Here is a 23,652-nt window from a genome sequence, read left to right as displayed (position 1 = left end):
GTCATGGGAATGTGACATTTGTGTGCCCATCTTTAGGAGCTAAATATACTCTGGAACTGTTTCTCCAATATGACACACTTCTTCCACCAAGAAGAAAATGTGTATGGACCAGCTAGTCAAGGAGGAGTCAAGTGCTTCCAAGTTCCCTTTTCATTTGGCTGATAAAAGACAAAACAAATGAACAACAACAACAACAACAAAGTGAGCAAAGGGACCCAGAGCTCTGCTCTGCAGAACCACTAACCACCCTGAGCTAAGCTGGTCTCTTTCAGTGTCCTACCCCCATCCTCTGTATAATTCTACATTTCCAGAGTATATTTGCTTGCCTTTTACTTTCTTTTCCTTGCCATGTCTCACGTCTTGAATTAATCCTGTGTGTCCCTCACATTGTCCAAGCAGCGTTCTTCACCTTGCAATCTAACGCCCCCACTTCTGCTACCATTGTTCTCCACCTCCCCCCCTCTAAAGAATAGACCCCAGTCCTCTGCCCTCCTACGGAACATTCCAAGGCCTTCCCTTCCTTCTATAATGTGAGTAGCATTCTGATGCCGGAGGTGTAGAGATTCTTACTAACAAGCGTGAGAAGAGACCTGTGAGGCACACAGAAGCATTATTACAGAAAATGAAGTAATTTTCTCTCTCACTAACTGGCCTTGCCCTTCATTACCCTGCTGGCCTTGGCTAATGTCTCTTCTCCTTGCTGCTTTTCTCTACAATTGCCTGATATCTTTCAAGCTCCAGATTCATTAGTGAAAACACAGCCAACCGCTTCGTTTTATCTCTGGGTCCCTCGATGTCTGGAGCCTTGAGAGCCAGCCCTTTAATCACCAAGTTGATAAATTAGATGCAGCCCTGGCTACTTCTTTCTTGGTTTGGCCACATTTAAAAATATATATTATTTATTCATCCTATAACCATTGAGGTGGTAATGAGTAGTTACAAAAGAGGGTCTAATTACATATGAATGAGAAAGAAAATCCGGTTATTTTTAGATCTGGCTTCTCCTTCTCGTCCCCAGCCCCCACCCCACCTCACCCCCACTTCCCACAGGAAAAGAAATAAGAGCTTTCTTTTCTGGCTTAAGCAATACTGAGAATTAATAGCCACTCTTGTAGCTCTTGTTTCTAACCCAAAATAACACTACTAGAAAACCTGATTTCCAAGAAAACTGCCACAGACATGCGAGGAAATTAACCTTGTGCAGATCTGTGAAGAGAGCTGTGTAGCATAAATAGAAAATATAAATGTCCACTGCCACTGACCACTGAGATTCAAAGAGTTCTTGTCAGCACTCGGAAAAACAGGTGAAATAGTCAGCATAAGGACAAGTCTTCCTGCTGGAAGAGAGCTCACCTGCTTTGCCGTGGGTACCAGCCAAGTTCCAGCCCAGCCCCCACTGCGCTAAGGGAAGCTTTGGTGCTGTGGCATCTTCCCCTCTCTCCCTCTGTCCCTTGTCACCTCTCTCTGTCTGAAAAAGCTGGCCCAGAGCAGTGAAGCCCTGATGACAAAAGACAAAAGACAAAAAAAAAAACTTTGATTAAAAGTGCCTTAATTGTAGTATGCTTATATATTTGGAGAAATTTGGTGGGTTCTTTTTTTGTCATCTTTATCTATTTATTGGATAGAAACAGACAGAAATTGAGATGGAAGGGGGTGATAGGGAGAGAGACAGAAAGACATCTACAGCACTGCTTCACCACTTGTGAAGTTTCCCCCCTGCAGGTTGGGGACCTAGGGCTCGAACCCAGGTACTTGCACATGGTAACATGCTTGTTTCACTGGATTAGCTGCCCTACCCCCGAGCTCCTATTGTGGGGAATTTTTTTTTTTTTTTTGCCTCCAGGGTTATCGCTGGAGCTTAGTGCCTGCACCATGAATACACTATTCCTGGAGGCCATTTTTCCCATCTTGTTGCCCTTGTTGTAGTTGTTATTGTTGTCATAGCAGTTGTTGTTATTGGATAGGACAGAGAGAAACCGAGAGAGGGAAGAGCAAGATGAGGAGAGAAAGATAGACATCTGCAGACCTCTTCACTGCTTGTGAAGAAACCCCCTGCAGGTAGGGGAGCTGGGGGCTCGAACTGGGATCCTTAGACAGGCCCTTGCACTTTGCATCATATGCACTTAACCCACTGTGCTACCACTCAGCTGTGGGGAATTTTTAAAGAGAGATATTAAGCTATTGGAAAAGTCATGACACACGTTGGCATAGAAAAATACATCGTGACTTTTCCAACAACCTATATATTACTACATTTAGTTGAGAAAATGTACACTCATTACAGACAAGTAAAGGATGGAGAAACAAAATTTAAATTACAGATCAAGAGAATAATTTATAGCAAAATATGGAGTAAATGTTGAATATTATTTAATCAATGTTCAAGCTCTGAATGTAAGCAATTTCTAGTACAGGAAATAATCTTCATTAAGCCTATCAAGGATGATGAGTATAAACTGTCCACACTTCATAACCCTGAATGGATTTTTTTTTTTACTCCACAGTTATCGCTGGGGCTTGGTGCCAGCACTACAAATCTACTGCTCCTGGTGCCATTTTTCCCCATTTTATTAGATAGAACGGAGAGAAATTGAGAGAGGAGGAGGAGATACAGTGGGAGAAAGACAGACACCTGCAGACCTGCTTCCCTGCTTGTGACGTGCTCCCCCCACCCCCAGCATGTGGGGAGTTGGGGGGGCACTCAAACTCAGGTCCTTGTGTGTGGGTCTTTTCAGTTAGTACTGTGTGTACTTAACCAGGTGCACCACAACACGGATCCCTGAATGGATTTATTATTATTATTGTTATTGTTATTATTATTATCATTGGAACACTGTTTAGCTCTGTCTGGCTTGTGGGGGGGTGGATTGAACCTGGGACTTTGGAGCCTCAGGCATGTGTCTCTTTGCATAACCATTATGCTGTCAACACCACCCCCACCCCCCCCCAATAGAATTTTTAAGTCACTTAGCAATCCTCTTGGCTATGAGTTACTGATTCCTCAAATGCATTGTAACCTGAAGGAATTTTTTTTTTTTCCCCAAGTGGGACATGCAGCCATTCTTAGGAGACGATGTATCTGGCCCAGAGAGCATCTTGGCCTTTAAGAATTTGACTCGTGGAGGCAAACAACATCCTGTCTATTTCTGTTTGCCTTCTTGGGCACAATCAAGGGGGAAAGACTCAGTCTGGTGCTTTATCATTAACAACTCCTGAAATATACTACTATTCCTTTTTAACAACAAAGGACAGAGTGTTAGATTAGCTGCTTTGCCTTGCAGCTGGAGAGATCTGGGATTAATAAAGTTTATTCCAGTTCATTTTATTTTTAGGGGTTACCATCTATGACAAGCAATACTTTTTTTCAAGGGGCCAGGCAATGATGCACCCAGTTTTTTTTCATAATTTTTATTTTTTTAATATTTATTTATTTAATATTATTGTTTATTATTGTAGTTCTTGTTGTTGTTGATGTCATCATTGTTAGACAGGACAGAGAGAAATGGAGAGAGGAGGGAAAGAGAGAGGGGGAGAGAAAGACAGACACCTGCAGACCTGCCTATCCTATCCTAGAGTGCTATGGTTACTCCCCCTTCCCATTCTCCCGAAAGCTGCTCCTATAAAAGCCCTTCTTCTTCCACACCTCTCTCTCTTGCCAGCGCTTCACTCCAGGGTTCAGACGCAGGAAAGGTTATTGCGTGAGGCGGCCATTTTCGCTACCTCCACGTGGCCCAACCTGCTTCTCTAGCACCCAACTCTGAGGTGCCAGCGCAAATAAAGATTTGTGTTCTCTCTTCGCTCCAGACCTCCTCTCTCTCTTCTCCGTGGTACACAACAACAAACCTACATTTGACCCTTATTTCCCTGTTCTCAAATTCAGACTCTACCTTCACCAAGTCTCAGCCTCCTCAGTGTCAGATTTCCTTCACTAACAAGCTGAGAAATTCATCTTAGATGAATATAGTTGATAAGAAAGTCTCACCCTGATTTAGCAATCACTCTGCAATGTTTAGCAGCTGATGGGTTGGAGGTTTGTTTGTGTTTGTTTTTTATTATTACTATTATTATTGAGGGGGCTAATGCTTTACAGTACAATCATTGATATAGGCATACAATTTCATTAGGTAACAGGCCCCCAAAGTTTGTCTTCCTCTCCTTCCTTCCCCAGAGTCTTTTGCTTTAGTGAGATAGGAGTTTGTTTTTTTTTTTTCTTTAAATGCTTATTAACAAGGAAATGAGATTGAACCAGAGCATTCCTCTGGCATATGCAATGATGGGGATCACACTTGAGATCTCATGGAGTCCAGAGTTCTCCTTGTTGTGTCACCTCCCCAGTTGTTGTTTGGAGATGTTAAAACACCCCTTTTCTCCCAGTGGGCACCTATCAAGCTGTATGTAGGTGAGTTTCTATGTGCAGATGCATGGTAGTAAAGGCAGGAAAGGGAGTCAGGCGGTAGCGCAGTGGGTTAAGCGCATGTGACACAAAGCACAAGGACCAGCATAAGGATCCCAGTTAGAGCCCTGGCTCCCCCCCTGCAGGGGAGTCGCTTCACAGGTGGTGAAGCAGGTCTGCAGGTGTCTTTCTCTCCCCCTCTCTGTCTTCCCCTCCTCTCTCCATTTCTCTCTGTCCTAGTCAACAATAACATCAATAACAACAACAATAAAACAACAAAGGCAACAAAAGGGAATAAATAAACAAATTTTTTAAAAAACCTTAAAAAATAATAAAGGCAGGAAAATAAGCTTCCCTTCTTTCCCTGACTCTGAAACTTAGACTGAATTCGCTCTGCCATTTCTTCCGTTAATATGCAGGATGGTTTCATGAGGCATCTCAAGCAAAATGTACTACTGGCTCTGTAGCACAGTATTGGATTCCAATAAGAAGTTAGAGGTGATGCTAGAGATAGACATAGTTCCTGTGCAAGAAATATTAAACACCAAATAGATGGCATGCATGTAGCGATGACAATCTACCATGGTCTTTGAGAGCCACACACAGGACTTTAGGAAAAGATATTTGGCAAGTGGGGAGGACTTAGGCGAACACCTAAGACTGTAGCACTCTTCTCTTTAGCCCTCCCTTTAGTATTAGTATTATAGCATGCAGAGCACTTGACAGAAGGAGCAGGGAAATGAGGGGTTTTGGTAACAGGATTTTTGCTTTTACATTTTCACTTGAATTTTTCTTTTTCACAGTTATCCCTGGGGGTTGGTCCTTGCACTACGAATCTACTGCTCCTGGTGGCCATTTTTTTCTTTTTTTTTTTTTCACTTTTATTAGATAGTACAGAGAGAATTTAAGAGAGAAGGAGAGAGGATAGACATCTGCAGCTCTGCTTTGCCACCTGTGAAGCATCCCCTCTGCAGGTGGGAAGCCAGGGGCTCGAACCCAGTGCACGTCTTAGTGCTTAGTATTTTGAGCACTTAACCGAGTGCACCACCTGGTAAGCTTCAGGTTGGCTTTTCCAGGTAGAAAAACAGAACAGCACAGAAGCTTCCTTTAGTGCTTTGGGCTGGGCTCAAACCTGTGTCATGTTCATGACAAAGCAAGTAGTCTATTCAAGTGACCTTCTTGCTGGTCCCAAGCTTTTTATATAGTTATTTGCTGCCTGGTAACCCCATTAAAGAGGATACCAGTAGCCTATTGAGTGTATATAAAGATGTACTTTTTCTGAATTATATATGCCCTTTGATTGTTAGAAAAATCTATAATAATAATATAGTATAGGCAGATGTTCATTTATAATGATGTACAGCTAAAGCTATACAATATTGTACATTGATGTTACTTCAATAAAAATCTTGTAATCTAGAATAACCCATGTAATTAATCTAACATTTTCAGTCTGTAAAAAAAAGTAAATATTTAATTTCTGAGAACGGTCACCCCAAATGACATCAGTATTGAAATGTGATAGAATGAATTAAAAAAATATCAAAGAAATAAGGTTGCATCAGGTGTTAAAGCACAAAATTTGTATTCTTGAAGCCTCAGAGGGTCTCAAGTTCAATTCCTGACACCACCATAAGCCATTGCTAAGCTGTGGCCTAGCTTCTGTCTCTCTCAAACACAAATAAATAAACACTTTATAAAAGGTAATCGGGCTTTTTGGTGCCACTTTTCAGAGAGGGCTCAATATCAATAATCGAAGTGTTCCATAAATAGGAGCATGATTCACATGATTTATTCTTTTAAACCTTTATCAGCTATTATACTGGCCATAGATATTCTTCCCTTTAGTTATAAGGCAGCCTCATTTTTCCCACCACTTCTTATTTTCATAAATTAAGAGAGGATGACCTCAAATCTAAAAAAGAAACAGATCCCCACCTGCAGGGGATTCACTTCACAAGTAGTGAAGCAGGTCTGCAGGTGTCTGTCTTTCTCTCCCCCTCTCTGTCTTCCCCTCCTCCCTCCATTTCTCTCTGTCCTATCCAACAATAGCGACATCAATAATAACTACAACAATAACATAACAAGGGCAACAAAATGGAATGAATAAATAAATGTTTTAAATAAATAAATAAAAAGCACTGAGGGACACAGGGGTGGCATACGTGGTATAGCACACACATTAGCATGCACAAGGACCCAGGTTCAAGCTCCTGTTCTCCACTTGTTGGTGGGAGGTTTCAGGACTGGTGGAGCAGAGCTGCAGGTGACTTCCCTCTGTCTCTCATCCTCAGTCATTCAATCAACACAAGTTTTTAAAAGAAAGCACTAGGGAAAAAAAAGTCTGATCAATGCTGACAAATGATCCTGCCTCAAAGAAAGGCAAGTGGCCACCTCCGTTCACTTCAGGAGTCCTTGGCATGTGTGTGTATGCATGCATACATATATTCCTTATGATGAGTGTCACAGCAGATATTGGTCTGAATTCAATATAAGCCCTGCACTCAAGGGACTTAACAGGTTAGTAAGTTCAGAGAGGCACAGAGCAAAGGGAGGTGTAAGAATAAGACATTCCAAGCTAAATAAGTGGCATGACCAAGATACAAAGCCATTAAAGTATAAGTGTGACAACAGAGGTAAGAAGTTTGATGTTACTATAATGACCAAGCATAAGAAAGGATAGAAAAAGAACTGAAATGGTCACCCAGAGCACTAAATATCATGCTAGGCGTGGGTCTTTAGCTGAAAGCAGGAAAGGATAGGACAGCAGATGGGAAGGAAGGAAGGAAGGAAGGGAGGGAGGGAGGGAGGGAGGGAGGGAGGGAGGGAGGGAGGAAGGAAGGAAAGAAGGAAGGAAGGGGAGAGAGAGAGAGAGAGAGGAAGAAATGGAAAAACAAAGATTCAGTGACTACTTAGTCATCATCACTTAAGTTATTAGTTACATATACATAATCTGTTCAGAAGTAGAATTTTGCATCCAGTTTGGACCTAAAATGCCCATTACTACACACCACAAGTTTTCGCCCAGTAGATGCTTGGCTAAGAGCCCCCTCTGAGCCAAAGCTTCCTGCAAGCTGAACTTGGGCTTGTCTGTTACTTAAGTTAAAATCCTGGGCCGACTTTTCACCCATAACATGAGATTTTAGAATCTGGGGAAACTGAGAAAGAAACAAGCATATATTCCAAGGAGCTATCTCTTTTTTTTTTCTCACTGCATTAATATTATCAATGTTTCTTTGATATCTACCAGAAAGGGAATCATTCTTCTCGTCTTCTCTAAGAAGCCAGGAATAGGATGCGATGAGCAGGTCAGATGCCGGACTCTGGTAGATGACGTGGAAGTTTTCATGTGGGCATGTGCTGGAAAGGAGGAGCTGGAAAGCTCCCATGTGTGAGGCTGTTAATTGTTCTTTCTTTCAGCAGTGTGGCCCCAAGATGTAGATTTGATATCATTAATTTCAGATCCTCTTGCCAACTTGCTGAATTTATCTAAGAACTTGATAAGATTATTGTGGAAAAGGTGGGATGGGGGGAGTTAAATGTCAGCCACGTGGAAAGCTATTTCATCTCCCTCCCTGCTAGCCTGAATGTGCACACCAATATTTTCTTTTCTACAGATACCAACTAAATCTCTCTCTCTCTCTCTCTCTTTTTTCTCCTAACTACTAATATCCACCTTCAAAAAAAAAAAGCTGACTTCAAAAATTAAATAATGATTATGTAAAATTGAATCTTTTCAAATTAGGAACTTTGGCTTTTTAAAAATGTCTATCTACCTTTTAGAGGTGTTTCTTACCTAGACCCTGTACCCCACCCCTAAGACAAATTCACTTTATCCCCCACCTTTTTCCCTGCAGTTGATTTAATTCCCCCATTCTTTCCCATCTTTAACAGAAAAAGCACACATAATGGCAAAGTTTTCTGACAGCTTAATGGAACTTTCAGGGACGGCTGGGAGTAGGCTAGGCCTGATCTTATTAGCTGAACATCTGGAGCAGTTAAGAATTTGCTCTTTAATTGGTTCAACTCCACTACGTTCCGTTAAAATTTGTTTTGTAATTGAGAGGAGTCGATGTGTCTTTGGGATTATGTGTGATAATGGAAAAATAATGGGTTTTGTCTCAAAACTTTCTGATAACCTCATTTTGTGGCATTTACAAGAGAGGAAAGAAAAAAAAAGGACTTGTTACTCACTTCCCTTTGCTAACCTCACGGCTCCACAGACAAAAGTAGTCCAACAGAGGCAAAACAGTGGGGATTTGGAAATTTCCTGAGGACAGCTTCTCTTTTCTTGACATTGTACATGAGAATGACCTCAGAAGCACTAAGAGCTACTTAAAATACATAATGCATGCCATTACGGGAGAGAGGACAGAAAAGCTACATTCACTCACTGGTGCCAGGGAGACACAGCCTATGTTAGTAACCAGGAAAAGCCCCACAATGCATAGCGGGCTGTGCCACAGGCTTGCAAGTGAACTGAGTCACATGCAAACTGCCCCCCCAGCACTTTCACTGGTAGAAATACACTGCAGTAAACTAGTGTGATGTACTTGAATATATTCCAGTAGATTAGTGCTCTGTAGACACGATCTTAAATGGTGTCAGAAAGCTAATTACAGGCAGTGTGAAGGTTTGTCATCTTTAATTAATATTTTCCTTAGGCTCTTATGACTCTCCAGCCTGAGAGCTATCTGTGTAAAGAGTTTCTTTTTTTTAAATGGGATAATAGGAGTTTCTCACTCTAATTATCTTTAAATCCCGTTTTTTTTTTTTTAAGGTGCACTCTTATTTAAACTGCATGTACTGCAGTTCCATTTCTTCACTGACAGTAGGAGCCATCCTTGTGAACTGGAGAGAAGTCAGGGAAGTTTTGTAGAGTCAACACTGACAGTGCTTTATTAGGAGGGAAAATGGTTGCGAAATTTATATGGCAGCGAACTACCTTGTGCCAAGCCTTTTGGACATATTAAAGCTTGTCCTTTGCAGGCTTATTGCCTCCTGTTATTCATAAATAATAGATAACATTGGACACAATCACCTGACATTTGTTAAGGTAATAAATATCCCGTAAGTGCTGATGGGCCGTGCACTCCATGATTTAAAAGCACACAGCAGAAATTTAATGTAACTTAAAATGTCTTACATAATTCCACGGGTTTGCAGATTCAGTTCCACTCAGCAGATCTGTAAGCACTGAGCTGAGTGCATTGTTGTGCTAGACATTTTTATTATGATAAAGCCGGGACCTTGATTTAAGAAATGAAACTTGAGCTCATGTCCCTTCTTTAATCAAGAAACACACAGGAAGAGTAGCTCTCAGGGTTTCTCCTTCTCTTATCTGATCATGGAGAGGCAAGAGAGGCAGGAGAAACAGAGCCTCTGGACCACTGTCAACTGTTACCTGAAGACTGTGGGTTGGCTTTTTTTTTTTCCTCTAGGGTTATCACTGGGGCTCTGTAACTGCACTATGAATCCACTGCTCCTAGAGGCCATTTCTCTCATTTCTGTTGCCCTTGTTGTTGTTATTTTTATTGTTGTCATTGCTGTCATTGTTGCTGGATAGGACAGAAATCAGGAGAGGAGGGGAAGAGAAAGACAGACACCTGCAGACCTGCTTCACTGCCTACGAAGCGCCCCCCACACACAGGTTCTTGAACCAGCATCCTTAATGCTGGTCCTTGCACTTATAACACACTGCACTACCACCTGCCTGGCCCCTGGTTTGGCTTTTTTAAGTGGAGTGGGTTCCAGGTGACAGGAGGAATGGTCCACTACAAGAGGCTGCTGGTTCTCTTTGATAGTGAGCACTCACTGAGATTCTTCTGTCTTTGCGAGCCAGTGCATTTTTCCAGAAGCTTCTGGCCCTAGTAAACTGGGTTGGTTGTGTCCCATGAGTGGTTCTAAATATAGTATTTAAGGCTGTATGTTGGCTTTCATCTGATACCCAGCAAGGGTGTTACGAATTTGTCTTTCCAATAAAATAACATTAGGTTTTTCTTTGTTTTGTTTTGGTTTGGTTCTGTCCTCTGTCAAAATAGGGTCAGTGGAGTCAAGAAATTATTCCATGCATGATCCACTATAGTCTCAGACCTTAAATCACAAGAGAGACTATAGTTATTTCTCACTTATTTTAAAGATCATTTTGAAAGTCTGAACAGAATCTTGAAATTCATGTTTTTTAAAAATACATATATTTTTTTAATTTTCAAGTTGTTTTGTTATATTTATTTATTTGCCTCCAGGGTTATCTATGGGGCTTAGTGCCAACACTTCAAATTCACTGCTCCTGTTGGCCATTTTTTCCCATTTTATTGGATAGAACAGAGAGAAATTGAGAGAAGTAGAGAGAGAGTGATGTATCCGCAGACCTGTTTCACTGCCTGTGAAGCGTCCCAGCTTCAGATGAAGAGCCAGGGGGCTCAAACCCAGGTTCTGAAGTAGATCCTTACACTTAGTATTTATGTGCATTTAACCAGGTGTGTCACCGCCCTGCCCCATATATTTTGTTTATTTAATGGACAGAGATAGAAAGAAACTAAAATGGAAGGAGAGATAGAAAGAAAGAGAGAGTCTTGCAGCATTGCTTCACCACTTGTGAAGTTCCCCCCACCCCTGCAGGTGGGGACTGGGGACTTGAACCTGGGTCCTTGTACAACAAGGGCAACAAAAGGGAATAAATAAATAAAATAAATATTTTTAAAAAAAACAAACAAACAAAAAAAGCTAAACATATAGATTATTTTCTAGAATATTATTCATGTCATTTGCACAGTGCTTCTTGAACTTTCACAGATAGAAGAACTGTCTGAAAGCCTTGTTAAAACACAAATTCCTAGGCCCCTGTCCCAAACACTTGGATCCAGAATATCTGGGTAGTACCCAAAGGTTTCTATTTCTAATAAGTTCCAGGCCAAATGGTGTAGATTCACTAATTTAGAATACTTTCCAAGTTGCTATGGGCTGGCTTATTTAAGGTCACTCTCCAAGGTTTTGTTGTGTCCGTATTTTTCTCTGTTCTTGGCTGACACAGTTGAACCATACCAGAGTGGTGCATTAAAATCGTCCAGATTAGACCCTGCACAAGGCAGGTAACTTGTCAGAAATCCCGAAAACATTTTTCCCCCCACATTATTAACTGAACATTGACAAGTGCCCTGTTCAATGCCAAGTACCTGACATATATTCATTTATTTAATCTAGTTAATCCTTTCAGCAACAGTCATCTCATTCTCAGCACTTTTAGGGCTGTGAGTCACACAGCTAGTGAGTGGTGGAACCAAAACATGAGCCCAGGTCTCAGCATCTGAAAGGTCACCTTCTCAACCAAGAACACCCAGTCTTAGCTATACTCCAGATTCCCAAGAACTATATTTCTGAAGTTTAAGTTGATAGTTTTAGAGGTACTCAAAGAGAACTATTATTTCCTCATAACTTTTCTTTCTTGATAAAAGAAAACCAACACACTGAAAAAATCACCTGAGTGTCACAATCTAACGAGGTACACTTCCGCCATTTTGTGCCTTTGATGCCTCACAAGACAGCAAAGGAAGAAGATGAGACCAGGAAGTTGGAAATTGGAATGTTTTGTCTGGTTTCAAAGTCACACGTGTTGGGTTTCTAATCTTAGTAGGAAAAAATAAAAGGCAGAAAAATAAATCAAGTAAATCCTGCTAAAACTCTACCCATCTGAAATAATCACTGCCTCTAAGAGAACAGTGAGTGTTCTAACTTGTGGAGCCACAGACTAACACTCCAGGACATGACTTTAAAATGATCTCATTATGAGTTTGATGTGGACATCAATCCGTGTTGGGGGTGAGGGGTGTTGTGCTTCTGCTGACAGTGACAGGTATGAGAAGAGACTAGAGCACTCCTGCCGAGTGAATAAAGTTGCGTCTCCCCTTGAAACTGAATAAGCTTCATGCTAATTCTCTTTTCTTTCTGTAAGGATATCTCAACAACCCCCCTACACACACCAGCACACATACACACACATACTGCCAAGTATCAATTTCAAAAGTGAATGAACTGGAAGTGGATTCGTCTATAGACAGCCACAGTCAGCGTTGTATTGATGTGTGAGTTTTAAAATAACTTCTGAACGGAAGTTCTTCAACAGCCAAAAGTTTGGCTCCCTCTAATTTGGCATGGTCAGTCATTATCTTTCTGCATCTTGAATACCAATGACCCCTCCCTACACCTAGTCTTCAGCCTGCCAGGAAAATAATAATATTAGTAATAATAATAACAATAATTTGGAAACAAAGAGAAAGGAAAAGTTTTAGTTATAAATTCTGAACCCATGTCCATGACTGCGAGTGGTTGGGTGTATTATAAACCTTAACCAGCTGGTTCACATTATATCGTAAGACAAGGAGAAAGCTGTTTCCTACGTAGATAACCACAGAGAGCTCCCATAGCATTTGGAATGTGTGGCCATCTCCATTGGCCGGGGTGTGGCTCTGAGGCTAACTCTTCGCCAGCTAGGGTTTCTCCCCCATTTCTTTTCTGCCCTCTTTAGCAGGAGGGATTATAGCGTGTTCTCTGTGGTGAGCCCCCCTGATCTTGGCCTGTGAGAGGGAGAAGTTCGTTCATCCCTTACCGCCTTGCAGAACTGTTAGCCTGGCATTTTGTTGCAATAAGATTTTCCAAACCAAAAAAAAAGTGGGGGGGGGGGGCTTGTTAGATTCCATTCACCCAACTTGGTATGAGGATTTCAAGGAAATGACAGGCTTGTCTTACTCTAAAGCAGAATCAAGAGTCTATTTTTAGGAGAGATCCCACTCTGAGCTTTTTTTTTTTTTTTTTTTGGTGTTTTGCCATCTTTCTTGGCAATCAAGTCCAACAAGAACAAACCCGCTCTGGCTCTGCAGTGGAGGAAATGTCCATCCTCCTTTTTGCCTTTGCATCTTTCTCTAAAGGACACAGAGGTTTTGTTGTCTTTGTGGTCACTGGGTTCTCTTTACACAGATGCCTATTAATCACTTTGCTATGGAGACAGACACATCCATCATATCACAGCAGCTCCAAAACTGGCAGTCCAGTGAGCGGGGGTGAGAGGAGAAAAGATGCACTTAACCGTTTCAAGGGACTGACTGCTTAGGTCTCTCTCACACTTAGCACGGTAGCTGAGGCTGCAAGCTAAATGCAAGCATCTCCTTACATGTAGCTAAATACGTACAGCCAGCCTCATGTCTTTCACCTGCCATTTTTTTATAGGACTGATAACATCTCCCAGCTATTTATGCAAGGTGTAGGAGATAAGTATAATCAAAAACTGAGTCTTAATAAAAAAAAATAGTAAAGACAAATTCAGGCAAACTTGCTGTACCTTTGATGCAGAAATATTGACTCTGCTGCCAATAGTTTCTCAATAATGGATTCAGCATGGAGAAGTTAAGTGTGGGGGGTGGGGCTAGGTGGTGGTGCACCTGATTAAGCACATGCATTATAGTGCACAAGGACCCAGGTCAAGCCCTTGGTCTCCATTTGCAGGAGGAAAGCTTCACAAGTGATGAAGCAGGGCTGCAGGTAACTCTCTGTCTCCCCCTCCTCTCTCAATTTCTTTCTTTTATTTAATATTTATTTATTTATTTATTCTCTTTTTGTTGCCCTTATTGTTTTATTGTTGTAGTTTTGTTATTGATGTCTTTCTTGTTGGAGAGGACAGAGAGAAATGGAGAGAGGAGAGGAAGACAGAGAGGGGGAGAGAAAGATAGACACCTGCAGACCCACCTCACCACTTGTGAAGCGACACCCCCCCCCCCCCGGCAGGTGGGGAGCCAGGGGCTCGAACCAGGATCCTTACGCCAGTCCTTGGGCTTTGCGTCACCTGTGCTTAACCCACTGCACTACCACCTGACTCCCCCCTCTCAATTTCTTTCCATCTTTATACAATAGCAAATAACTAAAAATAATTTTTTAAAAAAGAGCAAATGGAAAGTCAGCTTTCTTAGGCAAGAAGGCCCTTAGAGTTCCAAGTGCATTTTCCTAAGAGTTTTCCTTCTAAAATCGACATTTCCTTTGAAGTATCTTTTCCAGTCACCCTAGTCTTCTGACAGCCAGCTTCCAAATGGTGTTTCAGCTCCCACACTTATTTTTCCCCTCCAAATACTCATTCCCTAATTCACAATCATTTGAACAGGCGTCGACTGAGCACTTCTAAACTTGGTGGATCCTTGATGTACCCCTTCCTTCTAGAGCAGTCTTGAGCTGTCTAGGTGAGAAGGGGGGAAATGAACATAGGAGTGAGTTGTTACAAATGGGGTGATTTTAAGGAAGAGAAGTATAGACCTCTGGAACACATGAAGAAGGAAGAGCTAATTTATTCTGATGGGGGTTGCAGAAGACTCTCCCATTTTATTTTATTTTTATTTATTTATTTAGCCACCAGGAGTGGTGGATGTGCCAGCACCAAGCCCAACAACTGGAGAGGGAGAGGGAGAGGGAGAGGGAGAGGGAGAGGGAGAGGGAGAGGGAGAGGGAGAGGGAGAGGGAGAGGGAGAGGGAGAGGGAGAGGGAGAGGGAGAGAAGAAGCAAACCATAGCACTGAATCTTCCTTCAGTGTGGTGGGTCACACACATGCTGAAGTCCTGCATCATCCAAGTGAGCTATTTTGTTAGTGATTCTCCCATTTTATCTGAGACCTCAAGGGTAGAGTAAGAGGAATGAAAAGCAAACAAGGATACTCTAGTGGGAAAAGCCTTTGTGAAAGCCCAGATGCCAGCAAAAGCAGGTATCTAGAATGGAAGATACTAGAAGAGAGTTAAACCACTGCCCACTTCTAAATACAGCCTTTACTTTTCTTTGCTCGTTGCCTTGGTTCATGATGCTCTTTCTGTGTCACCTGAGATCCTGGGATCCTTTTAGTCTTAGCTTGTGTAACCTTCTACAGAAATCTTTGAATGTTCTCGAAGCAACCACAGTGTACTTCATGCTCCATCCACATTTTGGATGCAGTTCTTGTGTAAGTGAATCTCGGGCAGGATTCCTGCCTTCCTCAACACCCACCATACTGTTTGTAGCCACCCTGTAAATATTGAAGGAAGTCACAAAGATGTTAGGAACTGAAACCTTGTAGTGCCAGGAGAATGAAAATAAAGAAACCAAGAAAATCATTTCAAAACCCTGAATATCTTTACTGAAGCAAAAGTACTGACTCTCTGAAGCCAGTAGTTTCAGCAATAAATCTAATAAGGGAGAGAACAAGCTCAAAGTCAGCTTTCTCTGGTTTCTAAGCTGGCTCTTAAAATTATGAGTTAGTTACCCAAGATCCCTCCCTCTAAAACTGGCATGTCTTCTAGACATATCCCAGAGTTTGTTGTAGAAAAGACAATGTAGAGAAACTGAGAGGCAGGGAGACCAGAAACCACTTATTTTAAAAAAGGAATACATGTCTGGTATTTCAAAAGTGCATTGGCATGATTATTATGGAAAGAAATTCAAACCATGTTGAGCTTTTTTCTTATTTTGCAATTTATAATTTCCCTTATGTTTGAAATACATGTTACAGGGCCTGGAGTGCAGGGTTGTTTTATAATCTATTCACTACTTCACCTTATACAAAGCACCAAACTGAGACCCAGGACCTTCCTCTAGAATTTCTCCAGTATCTAAAAACTCTTCCTTTTGGAAGAAGGAAAAAAGAAGAAGAAGAAAGTGGAGATTCTATTCTTTCTCAGTTCTGCCAGTTTAAGGCATGATTTCAGAGAAATCCCTAAGCCATTGTGCCTTGCTTCCTGCAGTAGAAAGGTGGAAAGAATAATCATTTAGCACTTCCTGACTGGTGAGAAATAGCTGGTGGTTAATAAATCAATGCACAGGATTTTTCAGATACTGTTTTCATTATAAATGCCCTATTTTTTCAGCTGGAGAGAGAAGACCCAGGGATTGGTAAAGGAAAGCATTACAATGTCCCAGGGTAGAGAAGCAATTTTATCTTCTCCCTCTGTTGTGGGAGAGATATCTGGGGAGGGCACTATCCTGCCCTGCAAAGACTCTTCCATTCTCCCCAGTTTGTTCATCAAGCATGAGGAGCAGTAGATGTTAATTCAACGCACTGCCCTTTGCAGAGATGCATCTATTTATTTATTTTCCATTAACCAATAATGCTATTTTATCATTAATTATATGACACCTTTTAATTTCATACATACTATCAGTTTTTCAGGTTTGAAGTGTAAAACGGATTCTTTGGTGTAAAACAGATTTCAGAATAATTCCTGTAATTATAGTTATATATTATAAATTCTACTGATTATATGGTTTAGGCACCTTTATTTTCCTTTTTTTTAATACATTTATCTAGAACTAATTGATTCCACTTGAGCACTTAGGTATTACAAATAACCTACTTAACCTATCCTCTCTTATAGAATTATCCCAAAGGAGTGTTTTCTTAAAAAAAAAAATGTATGTATTTGCTCTTTTTGAGGAATCTTGGTTTACAAGACTGCAGATACATTAGAGGTGCAATTTCACACCTCTTAAAATATGTTAGTACACCACACTCATTATCAAAGCACCAATATCACTCTACCAAAATCAACTAGACCCCTCGACAAGTTAACTTTCCCCACTTGGGCAACACTTGTTCTACAGTCCAAGTCCAAAGGTTTGTCCTCATTTGACTTTGTTTGTTTCCTCACTTTTTATTTATTTACTCCATATGGGTAAAATCAATATGACTTTTTCCTTTTATGTAATTCCCTTTGTTTTTTTGTTTGCCTCCAGTGTTATCATTGGGGCTCACTGCCTACACTATGAATCCACTGTTCCTGGTGGCCATCTTTTGTTCCATTGTTGTTGTTGTTGCTGTTATTGTTGTTACTGCTGCTGTTGGATAGGACAAAGAAATTGAGAAAGGAGGGGAAGACAGAGAGGGGAAGAGAGAGATAGACCCCCGAAGACCTGCTTTACTGCTTGTGAAGCAAACCCCCTGGAGGCGGGGAACCAGAGGTTCAAACCAGGATCCTTGTGCTTTGTACTATGTGGTTTGTACTATGTACACTTAACCCAGTGTGCCACTGCCCAACTCCTCTTTTGATTGCTTAAGGATGGTTTACTGGTAACTAATTCATCTAACTATTGTTTGTTTGGAAAGCTCAGGATCTAGTTGAATAGACCTTTGTTGGGTGGAGGTTGTTTCCATTCAAAACTTTGAATATATCTTTCCAGTCCTTCCTGCTTATTGGAGTCTCTATTGAGAAATTAAGGAGAATTTTTATAGGTGACTCTTTGCTTTACTTTTGCTGCCTTTAAAATTCTCTCATTATCTTTGGCTTCACTGCTGCAGGTTGGCTTAGTCAGAGAGAGAGAACAAGACAGAAGCAGAATTAAAATTTCCTTCAGTGCACTGAAGAGGCAGACTCAAACTTGGGCTGTGCTATTTTGCCAGCTCTCCATTTTAATTATCATGTGCCTTAGTAAGCTTAGGTTTAGATTTATTTTGTTTGGAACTCTTTAAGAGGTTCCTGGAATTAAAGGTCAATCTTCTTCAAATAGGGGAAATTTTTAGCTAATATTTATTTTAATTCTTTTTTTCCCCTCCTTTTTCTTGCTCAGTTTTCTTGACATCTACCTTCTTTTCCAGTTCATCTTTTGATCCTTGGATTCTTTTTTGTTTTTATGCTATTGAACTCCTTTTTTATTTTATTTATTTTTTAACCAGAGCTCTACTCAACTCTGAGTTAGGAGGGTGCAGAGGAATGAACCTGGAACTTTGTGGAACCTCAGAAACAAGAGTCTCTTTGCATAACCATTATGTGATCTACCTCTACATTATCATCATCATCTCAGTTACTGTTATCTCTCTGATCTCTTATGACTTTCCTCATACTTTCCATGGTTTCATTGATATTTTCTTCCATTAAACTTCCTATATTCATAAGCAACCTTAGGACCATGGTTTTGGGTTCTCTTTAAAGTAACCTTTAAGAGATTTACAAGCTCTGTTGAATTTGGGGTTTTCTTCCAGTTTCTTTCCTTCTCTAACTATACAGGTCATTTATTCCATCTTCTCATTGTGCCTGATGCTCCATGAGGACCTGGGTCAAGGGGTCAATTCTGAACCAGAGTATAAACAAGAAGTTCAGGGGTGCAAGTACTCAATACTTGTGCATAGCTTTGGGCAAGGTTTCCAATCTGGTGTGCTGTGTTACCTCAGCCACAACTTCCTCTTTACTCTTTTACATATTTCTAGCCTTTAATGTCCCATCTCATGTTGTAAATTTGAAGGAATAAGAACTGTCAAGATTTCATGTAGTCTCACCTCAACCCTCCCCCTGCTCACCAGATTAGAATTCTGCATTTTACAAATCTCTTTAGATTAGAATGTGTTGACAAAAGTAGGGTTTTTATCTTTTTGATAGAGGGTCTCTTGCTGATATCCCTCTGCCTGGATGCTGACTTTGTTTCTTACTGTCAAATACACATTTTGTTATTTACTTATAAAACAGAAATATTGACAAGACCATAGGATAAGAATGGTACAACTCCACACAACAGTTCCCACCACTAGAGCTCGGTATCCCAACCCCCTCTCTTGAAAGTTTTCCTATTCTTTATCCTTCTGGGAGCATGGACCCAGGATCATTGTGGGTGCAGAAGGTGAGAAATACCTATTTCTAGGTATTTTTGTGTGTATTTCCATCTATTGTTATGGCTTTGCTGTTGATTCTAGGAAAAGGAATATATAAGCCTGTCATATTCAGTTGTCTTACTGTTGAGTATTAGGACTAAAATTCTATTAGTTGACTGGCAAGACAATTAATTTCTGTGATTTCAGAAACAAGGCTATAGATACTCCCAAAATGATCAACCAAATTTAGAAGTTCATTTAAAATAAAATGGATCAGCCGTGTACTGTAAACTCATATGTAACTATCATTTGTGAAGTTCCCAGCTAAGAGTCTGGAGTCTGAGGAGAAGCAGGGGTATAAGTGGAGATAAAATATGGTCCCTACTTTCTGGAGCTGATCGTGGGATTATTGCTCCACTAGGAGATTAACTTTGCAGTGTTCCATTCAACCATTTTTGCTTGTGTTGTTATATGGGTTTCAACATTCAGAACCAACCCAGAGGCAGTCATGAAGCAGGGGCATGCCTTTCCTAGTGCTGTCTCAGCTTATCAACCCCGTGGCCTCCACTGGTCAGTTCAGATTAGAAGCTGGAAAACCCAGGCCAGTTAGAAGTTGGGAGGAGCAACACTGTTATCCTCAGGATATCAGTAATGAACAGAATTATATAGAGCAACTGTGACTGTAACTCCTATGTCCTCACTCACCCACTAGTGTACAACTTTTGTGGCATTTTTTTAAAGGTTTGTTCAACAGACTACATTCTTTCATCTCTCTGTTGCTTAGCATTTTAATTGATTTGTGCAGCAGCTCAATTAAAGCTGTAAGATTATGTGTATTAACACCATGATACAGATGCAAACACCGAGACCCACAGATGGGTAACAGGTCACTTTTCAGAAGGTCATCCAGCCAGTCAGTGAATGCTTAAGAGCCCAGGTCTTTGGAAGGCTTACCTGTTGCTCATACCAAACTAGACCTGACAGATCTAGACTGATGACTTTTTCATGATATAAGCAGAAGATTTTAAGGCTGGAAGGCATTTTCAAAATATACATATATCTTTTAAGTGTTGATCATCTTGACTGCACTTTCAACTTATTTTCTAATCTACTTCTAATTTTGAACATGGGATTTATGGATATTTTAGAGCAGATATGAGAAATCTCCTGCTTTAAAGTTGATATCTCAGGGCAAGGGAGATAGCAGAGTGCTTATACAATGAGATTTTCATGCCTGAGGCTCTAAAGTCCCAAGTTCAATCCCTCACACCACCATAAGCCAGAGCTAAATAGTGCTCTGGAAAAAATCATATAAAAATTGATAACTCAGAGCTGAAGAGATGCAAAAGGGTTTTAAGGTCACTATTTGCAAAACAAAATGGAAAAAATGCCTGAGACATAGTATGCCTTAAAGGTCAAATCCTACTTGATTGGTTAACAACCAAAAACCCAAACTCTTAATTTCCTCCACTGAGCTGTTCCCTGAGGGACAGCAAGTGGTTTCCAGAAATCTACAATTGCCAAGGACTTTTAGACACATAAGAACATTTGGGAGCTAAAAGTAAAAGCTAAAGAACAATGGACAAATTTAAAATCAATGCATTTTTCCCAAGCAATGAGCAAAGCCATAGTTCTATTTTACTGTCCCATGTGTTCTTAAACTGGCGGGGGGGGGGGGGGAGCAGACACTGAAAAGTCAACTGAAGATAGCTGCCTAGTATGGATTTATGGAGGAGGAGGCACAGCCCCATAAATATGGCTGCTTGGAAGTGACCCAGGAAATACTCAACTCTCTGGAAAAAAAATCACCAAGTTGCCACCATCAGTGGGATTAGCTTGTTTTAGACTCCACTGGAATCACCAAGTCAATGAGGTAAATGGTACATTTCTGTACCATTAAATGTGCAGATGGTTAAAAAGGACCTTCCAGGGGGTCGGGCAGTGGTGCAGTGGGTTGAGCACACGTGGGGCAAAGCGCAAGGACCCGCAGAAAGATCCCAGTTTGAGCCCCCCGCTCCCACCTGCAGGGGAGTCACTTCACAGGTGGTGATGCAGGTCTGCAGATGTCTATTTTCTCTCCCCCTCTCTGTCTTCCCCTCCTCTCTCCATTTCTCTCTGTCCTTTCCAACAATGAACAACATCAATGGCAACAGTAATAATGACCACAACAAGGCAAAGACAATTTTGTTGCCACTTGAGGAATGTAAATTTAAGGAAGAAATTTTCATTAGTACAGTTCCTTGGAGACTAGATATTAAAAGATATTTGAAAGCAAGACACCAAACTGTTTGAGGGGAATTCCACAACAGAGAAGGTGTGAGTTATGGCTGGACTTTTTCTTTCTTTTATTTATTTATTTTTTTTTGCTTCTCACTTTCTAGCTTTGAAAAGTGCCACAGTTAGAAATTATTCAGTGTCTTAGCCATTTTCAATGCCCTCACCCTGGGTTGAAGTATCCAGCCTGCCCTTCATTACCAAGGGCATTTGCTTAGTCACAGAATCTTCCCAGAGAGATTTTCTCTTGTTTCTCTGTTTCTCATCTGAAGTCACAATCCCATTGTCACAGGACAGACCCTTTCTACAGCAATTAACTGTTGAAGGGAGGAGGAGAGATAAGAAAAAGAAAAGAATATATTGTCCAGCCTAAGGCTCCTGGGTTTTAAACCATGGCTTCACCAATCAAAATATTTCAGTAGGAAAAAAAACAACAACAACAAACCATAACAATGGTTTGTTTCTTCAGGGCCTCAACTGTGACATTAAAAGCAACTCAGCAAAGGTTGAAGGGTTGCACGTTGTGGGTTTTGGAAGGGGGTAGGGAGTTTTATTCCACTGCATTTTAATTCTCTGCCACTGATGTCTGCCAGTAAAATACATTAAACATGTTCCAGAAAGAGTTGATTTAGTAGATGAAAAATATGTCTCTGGAGACCAGAACAGGTACATTTTCTGTCTCACTATCATTTCCATAATAGAAACAATGTTTACATTTCTTCAGCCCAAGCAGTGTCTCTAATATATGCCTGTTCTTTCATTCTCCAGAGGCAGGAATTGAGGTCTTTGAGATTTAGTTTTTAACTACCACATCAAGCACTTAAGATCTGACAACTGTGATATGTATTCTTGCCTGGTGTTAAATAAATAAATAAATAAATAAATAAATGCTCAGTGTTTGCATTTGATTAGAGTCTCTCAGTTTGGTGGCTGACTAAGTAGGAACTGGGAAAGCAACTTTTGCCAGGAATGCAGCATCTTGGTTAATGTAGTGTAAGGTTATTGACGGGTGTAGTCACATAATTTTTATTAAATTGAAGAGATTAGCTCTGCTGAAGAGTCCCACCGTGACAGCAAACTCTGTCTGGCATAATGAGACCTGACACTTCTCAAACCCGCTACAGGGTCCCAAATGCTTTTTTTTTAAGTATTTATTTATTTATTTATTTTCCTTTTTGTTGCCCTTGTTGTTTAACATTGTTGTGGTTATTAATGTCCTTGTTGTTGGATAGGACAGAGAGAAATGGAGAGATGAGGGGAAGACAGAGAGGAGGAGAGAAAGACAGACACCTGCAGACCTGCTTCACCACTTGTGAAGCGACTCCGCTGCAGGTGGGGAGCCGGGGGCTCGAACTGGGATCCTTACGCAGGTCCTGGCGATTTGTGCCATGTGCGCTTAACCCGCTGCGCCACCACCCGACTCCCTGCTTTTTTTAAAAAAAATCTTTCTATACAAGGAAAGATAGGGCATCAAATCTTCTGCAAATTTACCTGAATTAAGAATGTCCAGTTTTGACTGAGAAATGATGCAAGATTAGCATAAGCCTGTGTAATCTGTGAACTTTGCTTCTTTTTTTTTTTTTCCCCTGTAAGTGACACACTGTCTTTCCTTCTGTCACCTGAAATGGAAACATGGCTTCTCTCCAGCTAGAGACCCTGGTGTCCACAAGAAAATCATCAGAAAAAGATCCCCCGGGAGAGTGGAATAAAGCATTTTGCTCATTTAAATGTGCATAAAATTCGTGCCTTTTCCCCCTAGATGCAAAGTATCTCCTAGATATTCCAATTTTATGAGGGGAAGTATGAAGGAGAAGAAAAAAAAAATGACACCAACAGTGTTATACTTTACATAGTTTTCCCAAACACACACATACACACAAAACATAAAAGGCGACAAGTGAAGTCTGTTGGGGTGGGGGAGGGAGCTGCGTTGGGAGGATTAATTAGTTCATGTTTGGCAAGCAGCATCTTGAAGACAAGTTAGACAGAGGTGCATTGTCACTTATTACTATTATTAATTAACAGGGTGGATGCCAAAGAGAAAATAAGCCTGGCTGTGTGTTCTGACTCCTTTTTTTTCTTCCTTCCCTCCTTTGGTATTTATTTATTTATTTGTTTATTTATTTATTTATTGGATAGAGACAGATATATTGAGAAGGAAGGCAGAGAGAGAGACCTTCAAAACTGCTTCACTATTTATTTATTTATTTATGGGACAGAGATAGAGAGAGGGGAAAGTGAAGAGAGACTTGCAACATGGCTCCACAGCTCATGAAGCCCCCCACTGGACGTGGAGGAGGGGGACTTGAACCTGGGTCCTTGTTCACTGTCCTATATGTCCTCTACACCACCACTCAGCCCCCAGTATTCTGGTTTCTTTCTTTTTTTTAATTTTATTTTGTTA

At 40.9% G+C, this 23,652-nt stretch overlaps 2 protein-coding genes across 6 annotated transcripts in view; one reads left to right on the top strand and one right to left on the bottom strand.

Moving 5' to 3' along the window:
- COMMD10 (COMM domain containing 10) overlaps positions 1 to 23,652 on the bottom strand; it is a 924,871-nt gene that overhangs the window by 456,706 nt on the left and 444,513 nt on the right. The window lies entirely within an intron of this gene.
- Positions 1 to 23,652, top strand: part of SEMA6A (semaphorin 6A) — a 162,609-nt gene that overhangs the window by 133,941 nt on the left and 5,016 nt on the right. The window lies entirely within an intron of this gene.

This window comes from Erinaceus europaeus, chromosome 2 (genome assembly GCF_950295315.1).
Source record: "Erinaceus europaeus chromosome 2, mEriEur2.1, whole genome shotgun sequence".
NCBI lineage: Eukaryota > Metazoa > Chordata > Mammalia > Eulipotyphla > Erinaceidae > Erinaceus > Erinaceus europaeus.
The sequence above is the reverse complement of the archived record's forward strand: the minus strand, read 5'-3'. Positions and strand labels throughout refer to the sequence as shown.